Genomic DNA, 10376 nt, shown 5'->3' on the forward strand with positions numbered 1-10376 from the left:
GATATGTACAATACTCTTTATTGTGTTATTGAAGGAATTAATGCGTTCCGACGATTTTATGCAAGGGCGGGCTCCATCAAGTGTTGCTATTTTCACAGATGCGCGCAGGTTGGCGCCATTGTGGGTGTGAACACAGCCGACTTCATTCGCTGCCAATCGATTGGACTCTTTGTTCCCTTGAAAAATCACAGATTACCGCGGTGAAGTAAGCACTTGAAGACCGCATTTCACCCCGTTAGTATGTTTTCCCACGTGAGGCCAAATCCCCCCCCCCCCCCCAAATTGTCAAGTGCACCGGGAGCGTGTCAAATGAAGCACCCTCAGTTCGCGCAAATGCCGCTAAACAGGCAAAGATGCGCCAGTTTTCACGTCAAGCGCGTTGAGCCCCATGTGTCAGCCATGAAACATTTAGCCCCCTCCCCCAAAAAAGAACACGTGCATTGTCACTACTGTTTATGATGCGATCGGTTGAGCTGTTTTTTTTTTGTTTGTTTGTTTGTGGGGTTTTTTTTGTTTGCTTTATCACTCACTGAAATGCCCAACAATACTTTGAGCGCGATGTGACGAGCGAGATGAAACCGATTATGATAACATGTTAGTGCATCCATCATTGGCAGGCAAGTTGCGGAGAAATAAACAACCCACAGGCAACTGTTATTTGCCTCATTCCAGTTGAGCGTAAACACTATAGTGCTCTTTGATTTCGACGGGGGCGTGGAAGGTGAAGTCCGGGATTCTTATCTGCTCTTCTTTTCTGTTCTAGGTGGGAGACTTGAAAGGACCGAAGGCAGAAATTGAAGCTAGTTATGAATCTGTTTTGCCAGGTCGTTGTTGAGATATTTCATCAGTTGCGGTTTCTGGAACCCCGCCACGTCAATATGTAAGCACCCGAAAAAAAAAAAAAGAAAGCTCCCTTCCCAGATCTGCATTGTCCTCACATGAACCCACAAGCCGCTGCCAAGAACTCCAGGAAAGTTTATAGGAGGTAAAAGTAAGAAGGTTAGAGACTACGCCTCTCGGTGTTCACAGCCGCGGCAACAAAAGAGTAATTCCTCAAAGCGAATTTGGTCGCAGCAGGTGACAACTTTTTTTTTTTTTTTTTTTCTCCTATTTTCTTGTGAGAAGGCAAAAGACAGTTTAGATGATAGAGATGCATCCGATGTGGGAGGGGGCGATGAAGGCGAGAGAGTGGGAAAACGGCCTACAAGGGATGGAACAAATACAGGATCAAAAGGTCACACCCCCCCCCCCCCCCAAAAAAAAGCAACAAATGTGGAAGTCTGAGTGGGGTTGGGGTGTGCGCGGGGGGGGGGGTGTTCTGGTCAGCTGTTCGTTACATTATAATTGACTTTCCCAGCCTGAAGGAGCTTTTCTCCTTTTGTCTGAAATGTCTTTTTTTTTTTTTTTTTTACCATAATTGAATAATATTTTTTCTCTTGGGACTGTAGTGTTAGTTCTGAAAGCTTCTTGAACCGAGCAGTAATAAGAAAATATTGTCCATTGTAGGAGAGTGAACTGTCTTTTTAAATGTTATTTATTCCTTTGTTGTGTATTTACAAAAACCCCCACCCCCATAGAATTTATTTTGTAATTTCCTCACTTGATTTTCTCCCCCCCCATAGAATTTATTTTGTGATTTCCTCACTCGATTTTCTGTTCTGGTGGATTATTTTCGATTTTCTTCGTGTCATTGAAGGTATCGTTAATTTACCTTTTTCGGAGGCGGTCTTTGAACGTCTCTCGAGTCGAACGCCAGAAGAGAAGGCACGGTGACGCAGAAGTTACGTGCCTGTATTGGTTGAGATTGTGAAAAGCATTAATAAACTATACGTTCTAAAAACCAACACCATTATATCACAGTCCAGCCCCTCCAAGGTGGAGTTTTATGTCCAAAAGATACTGTTGGTTGTCTTGCTATGAGAAAATTCATAACCTAGGCCGATTCTTTACGACTGAATTTTGATCGGCGACTAAATGAGAAAAATGCCGGTTGGACTCCCGCCGTCTGCTGTCTGAGTCATGGCGCAGACAATTTACATCTTTCCCGCGGGTCTGCGTTCTACCCGGCAGTCAAATGTGACATGGATTTACTGTAACTAAAGATTATGGCGTAACTAATCAACCATGTGCTGGCTCGACCCGGAATGCTTGTGTCAAAAAAAAACAAAAAAGCGGTTGGCCTTGATCCAGTTATGACTAACGTGTCTGTCCAGATGTGAAGACGCAGACGCTGAACAGACGTCTCCTGCGTGACCTGAATCTATGGGGTCATGGTACAGTGTACACGACGTTCTCAGGATGTCAACTTCATCGATATGAAACGCGGATTGATTTTTTTTTTTTTTTTTTTTTTGGTGGGGTTGGATTTATTCAGCTGCTCAAACATCTTAAACACAACCGAGTTATTTAGGACAGTAGGTTCAGGCACATAAAAAAGGGGGATATATTTTAGGGTTGAGTGAGGTCATAGGTGTCAAACTCAAGGTCCGGGGGGCAAATCTGGACCCTGACATCGTTTTATGTGAAAGCAAATCATGTGTGTCAACTTGCATGATCCTTGCTAAAATCTGTCTATCCATCCATCCATCCATCCATCCATCATCTGAACCGCTTTATCCTCATGAGGGTCGCGGGCGTGCTGGAGTCTGTCCCAGCCGCCTTCGGGCAGTGGGCGGGGTACACCCTGAACTGGTTGCCAGCCAATCACAGGGCACACATTAACAAACAACCATCTGCGGTCATGTTCACACCTAAGGACAATTTTTTGAGTGTTCAATCAGCCTGCCATGCATGTTTTTGGAATGTGGGAGGAAACCGGAGTACCCGGAGAAAACCCACGCAGGCACGGGGAGAACATGCAAACTCCACCCAGCGAAGGCCATACCTGTGCACTGTGAGGCCGGCATGCTAACCAGTCACCCATCATGCCGCCCCTAATATCTGTCAAAATGTCAAAAACAGTTTTTCTTGTCGTCACGATATTTTGAACATTTCAAAATTCCTTGGCGAGAAGTGGAAATGTTTGCGACCATTAAAACTGTTGTCAAATGTCCGACAAACGTCTTTGCGACCGTTTGCGACATTGAACAAGCCCTGACGAGAAATCAACGTCACCTACGATTTCCCCTGAAAATGTCAGGGGAAAAATCACGTGGCATGGTTAGGGGAATCGGACATCAGTTTTCATCAACATAGTCAAAGCTCATAATTTAAATTCCACAATTTGGAAAATGTTCCTGAAAAAGAAAATGCTGAAGACTTTTTTCGGAGCTGGAATCCTCATCATACATGATGTCATCATATCACACCAGGCGCCAGTACACCTCATTTCTGCCAGAATTAAAGGATTAATTCTGCATGCATGCTTTTGGGAGATTTTTTTTTTCCTCCCCTCCACTTTCTGTGAGGTCGAAGATGATAAGAGAAGAGGAATACCTAAGCAGACTTTCTTTGCAGACTTCGTCGTAACACGTTGGTGTTAGTTAGGTCATAAGCAGAGGCCTTGTCGATAGCGTTGTATTGTGGGATTTAACCAAAGAAGAATGCTTGTCGGCATATTTTGCCAGGAACGATGTTATCTGCTCACCTCAACCACCAAGAGTCGTTCAAGTCCCGAGGGTTCAAATGGTGGATCGCAGCCAATCATACAATGCGGTCTGCGCTTGTCCTTGGCAGTGGGTAACATGTACCAGATGGTGAGGTGAGGATAGACTCATGTACCCTCATTGTTACAGGATGTTGCCCCAGGATGCATGTTGTCTTTTTTTTTTTTTCTAGTGATGATGAGTCCCAAGAAGTAGTGACTTTGTGGGTAACTGGAACTGAGGTTCTATACAAGACCACGTCGTCCTCAACTGCACCCGGGCATATTCCTAGCAAGATTTAGAAATGTTATCTTTTGTAGATAAGAAACAGATAGCATTATCGATACGGATTTTCAAATATTATCAAGGTAGTATCAAGATTTTCAAGGATTCTCACCTGAATACAAAGAACATCTATCAAGCCTGGTTGAGGCTCACGCACCAAAAATGTACATCATATCAATAATATAAAAAGAGAATTTGTTATTGTAAAGTGTCCTTGGGTGTCTTGAAAGGCGCTTATAAATAAAATGTATTATTATTATTATTATAGAAAAGATGCAGGAACCCACCATGTCATTCAAGGCGCCCTCTTGAGGTTAGAAATAAAAATACAAAATAGGTAGGATTCACCCCCCCCCCCTACCACTCACACACACGTTGTATCTATTTAGCTCAAACATCATAGTGCAGAAGAATCTCTAATTTAAATATACGAATATATTACACTATTTTAGCTTTGAAAAAAAACATGCCCACTACTGTATTACTTTTTCCACGTAAAATATCTGTGTGTATTATTGTTTATTTTCTTTTAGTTGTCTCTTTGTTTTTTTTAACTTTAAAACTCAAGTGTTATTTGCAAATAAAAGTATTCCCCCCTCCCCCTTTCAATTCTACACTGATGTTATTGTGCCTTTTTCTAGAAACTGTCTTTGATTTTTTTGAAAAGGTCTTATATATATATAGTGTAAAATGAAAAAACATCCTCTTGTGCACATGTAATCATGGCGGTCCTAAACCTCGCTAGAAATGGTTAACAAATAAAAATGACTCAAAGACATAACAAACGAGAGTGACGAAGAGAAAGTCATTTCGCCATCGTGAGTCAGGCTTTGACTCGATCATCTGTCTTCACAATCTTGTTTGGGGTTAGTGAGTCATCTTGTCACACAATAATTCTTGTCGAAAAGTGAGCGCAATGCTGTCAATTTTTGTTGACACTTCCTTCAGGCATAAGAGTGTAAACCTCTGGCATGTGTGTGTAAAAAGTCTTTTGTACTGCACTTGTTGATGTTGGAAAAACAAACAAACATTCGTAATGGAACACTCATTTCCTCGTGGCTTGTCTGAACTTTCCCCCCCCCATGTAGTCTTTATTTGTCAATGATATAGTAACCATCTGGCCATAATGAGTGCTCAGTCACTTCAAGTGTAAAATGACACTCACTATGATACTCCCAACTGTTTTGCACATCAAGACGGTTTAACATCATCGCTTTGTGTGACCTCAATAGGGTAAAAACTGCCCGAAACAAATCTTGCTAGTGGCCCACTGTGGTGACCTCGATGGGATGAGCCGAAAGTCGTAACAAGAACGCGTAGAGGCTTTCGTCAGTCATTGTTGACGATGGATTCTCGTCGCTTGGTTACCATGCTGGAGATCCTCCTTGGTGACTGCTGAAGCGTCCAATTCTGGAATCACAATCTGCTCTTCAGACAGCTCGTTTTGCTGCTGCAGGCATTATTGTAACGAAAGTTCAGAGAAAAGTTCAGAGTGACCCGTTTTCCTATAAAGGATGTTCTTGGGAATACAAACATGTACGATGTCATGTCCTAGCCAGCAGCCGACTCTGCCTGAGAAAGCAGAACACACTGGGTTTTTCCAGCTGATGTACAGGATGTGTTTTAAGTCCACTTTTTTTTTGGGAGTAATAATGGCGGCCCAGTGGTCGACTGGTTAGCGTGTCGGCCTCACGGTGCAGAGGTGCAGGGTTTGATTCTGGCTCCAGGCTTCCTGTGGGGAATTTGCATGTCTCCCCATCCCTGCGTGGGTTTTCTCCGGGTATTCCGGTTTCCTCCCACATTCCAAAAACATGCATGCGTGTTAATGGAACAATCTAAATTGTCCCTTGGTGTGAGCGTGAGCGCGGCTGATTGTTCGTCCATGTGCGATTGGCTGGCAACCGGTTCAGGGTGTACCCTGCCTACTGCCCGAAGACGGATGGCATAGGCTCCAGCGCACCTTGCAACCCTATAAGCGGATCAGGAAATGGATGCATGTCAATAATGCACTGTAAGTGGAGCCTCAAAACCAGCGTCACATGTTTCCATCGCAGCATAGTCGATCAAATCGCTCAGTGTACATGTTTGAGTCGCCAACTGTCATTTTTTTTTGCAATGGTCCATTCCAGACGGGCGGCCCATGGCCCGAGCAGATGGAAGTTGATGTCCAAATATGACTAAACTTCTCATCCACCCTTTTATGTTATTTTTACAGTAATTTCTTTATTATGTGTCTTTCTTTAGTATTCCTGATCCCTCTTTGTTCCTGCTCCTGAGCTGCGACTTAATTGGGAAAGCAATGCCTATGACTAAACTTCTCAGCTCATTATCTGACAACATAATGCTGTTGGAGTCATGTCCTCAGTGTGAGTCTGGATGACTGTCTCTGTACCTGAGCCTTGATTTAATTAGGAAAAGAATGCCTATGAATGAACTTGCATCTAATAATGTGCACTTTTAGAGTGATTTCCTTAGTGTGACTCTTTCGGACTTTCTATGGCCCATTTCTTATTCATGCGGGGTAGAGCTCGGACTTGCACCAACACTCCACATTCACTATTCATTATCCATTCAAGCAGTGAATCCTGGTTACAGCAAATTGGATTTTTGCCCAAAAAACACATCACAGAACAAAAAAATCCAATTTGATCATGAAGGTCAATGGAGTCCACTTATATTGCACTTTATCGACACCATTTGTTGTCCAAAGCACTTTACCAAGCTTCATTTTCACTTTTTGAAAAAATATTGGGGTGTACATTGAGGCGCCAATGTAGCCACATCAACCCAGTAAAGGTTTTCCTTTTTAGTTTAAAATAACTTACTTTAACCTCCACAATCCATCAACGACAGAATCCAGAGTGGGTTTTTTTTTTGTGCTTTTAGTAAAGTTATGGTGTCTTTCTCAACCCGGGTTCCCACGGTGCCAGATGACAATCTTAACCACTTGTTCAAAGTTGCCCTACCTCCATTTTCTGTCGTACTAGCTAGCTAGCACCAAGCTTATCTGAGAGAGCAAGTTTGCAAATGCCATTTGTGCTAGGAAGGTGCCAGTGGCTGACAACAAGGTAAAGACAAAAGCGTTGGAACACAGCTTGGACAGGCTTTATTTGATTGATTGCTTCACAGTTTAATTTAATAGGCATTAGCCAGCTAAATAAACCCATATATGCGCAAACACTTGCGGGTGTCACTCTTGGAGAGCGAGCATCACATGACCCCCCCCCCCCCGCCCCTACGTATACGTATTAAAACACACGCGTTAATTAAACTAAACTCACTTTCTCTTTGTTGGGCTTCCTGTTCCTGCAGACTCCCCGTTCCTCAGCTGTAAACAGGGACGGAAATAGTTTAGGTGGGAAGTAACAGTCCTTCAATAAACCTCTCGGTTCATTGTTTAATCATATCGTGTTTTCATTTGAGTCATTTCCTGAGTGTGAGTGTGTCGGACTACATGTTCCTGCGGGGAATTCAACAGCTCTTAATTTGTCATTCAAACAATTTGAAATGGGGCGCAAAGCAGGAACAAGTATCCAGGCGATTCTCCTGAGCTATGTTCATGCATGTGCTGCAAAATTCGATTTCAGTTGCGAAGTTTCATAACAAATCATCAATCATTTTGGTGGTCCGTTCGGTTTGCGAGTCGCTTCGTGTTTGGTTGGGTCTGATTAGTTACAGCCTCTTAAATCACACCCTCTTACTCTTTTAGCAGCCAATCAGTGTCTCAGCCGGATGAATCACTTAGTCCATTGAGCTCTTCAACGCCAGCGACATGTGCTTATTCATTGCGTAACAGAAAATTAAAAAGCAAAAAAAAAAAAAAGTTTTTCACAAAAGTTAGTTCTGTTTTTGTTCCTTTAATGTGGCACCAAACAATATTTTTAAGTATTGTCTTATTTACTCGGACATCTTGTCTTTTTTCATGTTTCTTTTGGTCATACGAATATCAAATGATTCCTGATGTTGGCTTTAAGCTCTTCAAACATGCACAACACCATCTGACTTTTTTTAAGGAAACAGTTGTGCCTTCCTGTGTGTGTGTGTGTGTGTGTGTGTGTGTGTGTGTGTGTGTGTGTGTGTGTGTGTGTGTGTGTGTGTGTGTGTGTGTGTGGACTATTTCTTTGAAATGCTAATGTTCCTTTAGTTGACATTCACAAGAAACGCACGCTGAGGATATGAAAGAAGAGAAAAAAAATACATGCTGCTCCAGATTTGTTTTAAACATCTTTTTTTTTTTTTAACCGACAATAATTAATCGACATAAACAAAGTACAGCGGAAAGTTGAACTCTTCTGAAGTTTTACGTTCTATAAAATAGTTCAAATTTGTGCGCATGACGTCACGCACGATTCATTTATGTGGTTTGTGCTTTTTCTTTGGCTTTTTTTGTGACATATTCAAAAAAAGAAGGCGTAACTTGAACAAGGACTGTTAAGAGAAGTTGGATGTGAGATGAATATTAACCGCAAGGTAATGTGAAGTCAGCAGACATTCAAAGAAGCAAGACTCAAGCATCCCCGTTGTTAAGTCGGCAGCTTTTATTGTTTTTGTGGCTTGCAGCGGTTCCTCACTTTAGTGCAATCCTGATGTTTTCGTGGGTACAGTTGTGATGCAATCAACTTTTGTTCTCAGCGTGTTCTCACATGGGACAAAATGTCACGTTCATTTACCGCTGTCCTTGCTGTTTTTCATTTGATTGTGTTTTTCCATACATATTTTTTTTCTATAAGGGTCAGTATCACTCACTCTGAAATGCTTTTGGTGCTCTCATAAGAATCACCTTAGTCCAGCGGTTCCCAACCCCTGGGCCGCGGACCGATACCGGTCCGTGGGTCATTTGGTATTTCGAAAGCTGAAAGATATTTAATTTTGAAAAAATATCGGGTTCTCTGTTACATCCATCTACACTGTGTCACTCTTGACACAGGTCAAAGCGTGCTTCTCGGTCACGTGATAGGTTACTCAACTCAACTCTCAACTCAAGACCAAAACAACAAAACTAAATAAATTACCGCTAAAATGAAACTCAGGAGCTCGCAAAATGAGTAAAAAACAAACATCTTTGAAAAGTTTCTTTAGGAAGGGGAAAAGGCCCAGCCAGGAAACAGAAGAGGAGCCTACGACTTTCAAGACAAAGAAGGCTACATTTAATGGACAATATCAGGATTTCCTACTCAACATACGGCTTTATCTCAACAAGATATTCCTACGCACCGAGCCCACTCTGCATAATATGCGGCGATGGTGAGTCGTATTTTTCATGCACTTTGTATTTGCGGTGCAACTTATTTTAAAGGCATGTTTAAACGTTACCATAGTGACCAGAGAGTGTTGCTGCCAGATAGGACGTTCCTCGTGTCATGATTCGTGTTTATTATTATGTTTAAAAAATATGACAGGTTTCATGCAGGTCATATCGTATTATTTTGTTGTATGTATCCGCCACACCTTAAAGGCCGGTCCCTGAAAATATTGTCTGACATTAAACCGGTCCGTGGGGCAAAAAAGGTTGGGGACCGCTGCTTTTGTCATCAAGTAGCCTGACATCTTTAAGTGTAAGACATGTGTTGATGACTGAATTGCCCATCAGCGTTAATGTGAGTGCGAGTGGTTTTCCAGTTCAAGTTGTATCCCACCTTGCCAGTAAGGCGGCTGGAATAGGCTCTAAGTCACTTGTAAACTGCAAAGTAAATGAGTTTAAAGGCTGCCGGAATTGAAAGGGATTACCTGACGAGGTCTCTTGGCTTTGGCGTTCTTTTTCTCGCTCACCATCTTGGGTGGATGGCATTCGACTGTATACATTTGAAAACACATGCCACGGTTGCTCTTAAAATGGTGCACTCTTGCTGCGTCGTCGGATGTGATAACAATGCCTAGAGAGAAAAAGATTGTTTCTTTTGGATAATTATCCACCTGGGCTGGGAAACAATAAAAAAGTGTCATATTATATCATAATAAATGACAAGCCGCTTATGTTTTGGACTCATGCGCTAGCTAGATAGCAAGCGGACGAGTCCAATGTTAGCCTAAAGCTAACGTCTCGAGATGAACCCGATCGCTGCTATTCGCGTAAGCCATCGGTGTCAAACTCCGATCCTCGAGGGCCGCCTTTCCTGCATGTTTTCCGTTTCTCCCTGCTGCAACACGTCGGATTCAAATGATCAGCTCATCAGCAAGCTCTGAAGGAGTCTGATAAAAGTCCTGATTTGTATGCAAGACTGCCTTTTGTACTGGGAAAAAAAATAATCACAATATGGGGTTACTTTTGATTGTTCAGACCCTTTGTGGTTGAAGGCTAGAACAAGCATTGAGTATGGATTCATGAAATATATTAAGATACTGCGATACACATTGGTTAAAAAAAACAAACAGACATATATATGCATGTGTTTTGTATTTTTTCAAAATGGCATCTTTGTCATAAATCTGGTTAGGAAGTACATGATCCTCTGCAGCAGCACCCCCCCCCCCCCCGCCCGCATGAACATTTTGGGGCCCCCCCGACAT

Source organism: Hippocampus comes, unplaced genomic scaffold (genome assembly GCF_001891065.2).
Source record: "Hippocampus comes isolate QL1 unplaced genomic scaffold, H_comes_QL1_v1.1 scaffold112, whole genome shotgun sequence".
Taxonomy (NCBI): Eukaryota; Metazoa; Chordata; class Actinopteri; order Syngnathiformes; family Syngnathidae; genus Hippocampus; species Hippocampus comes.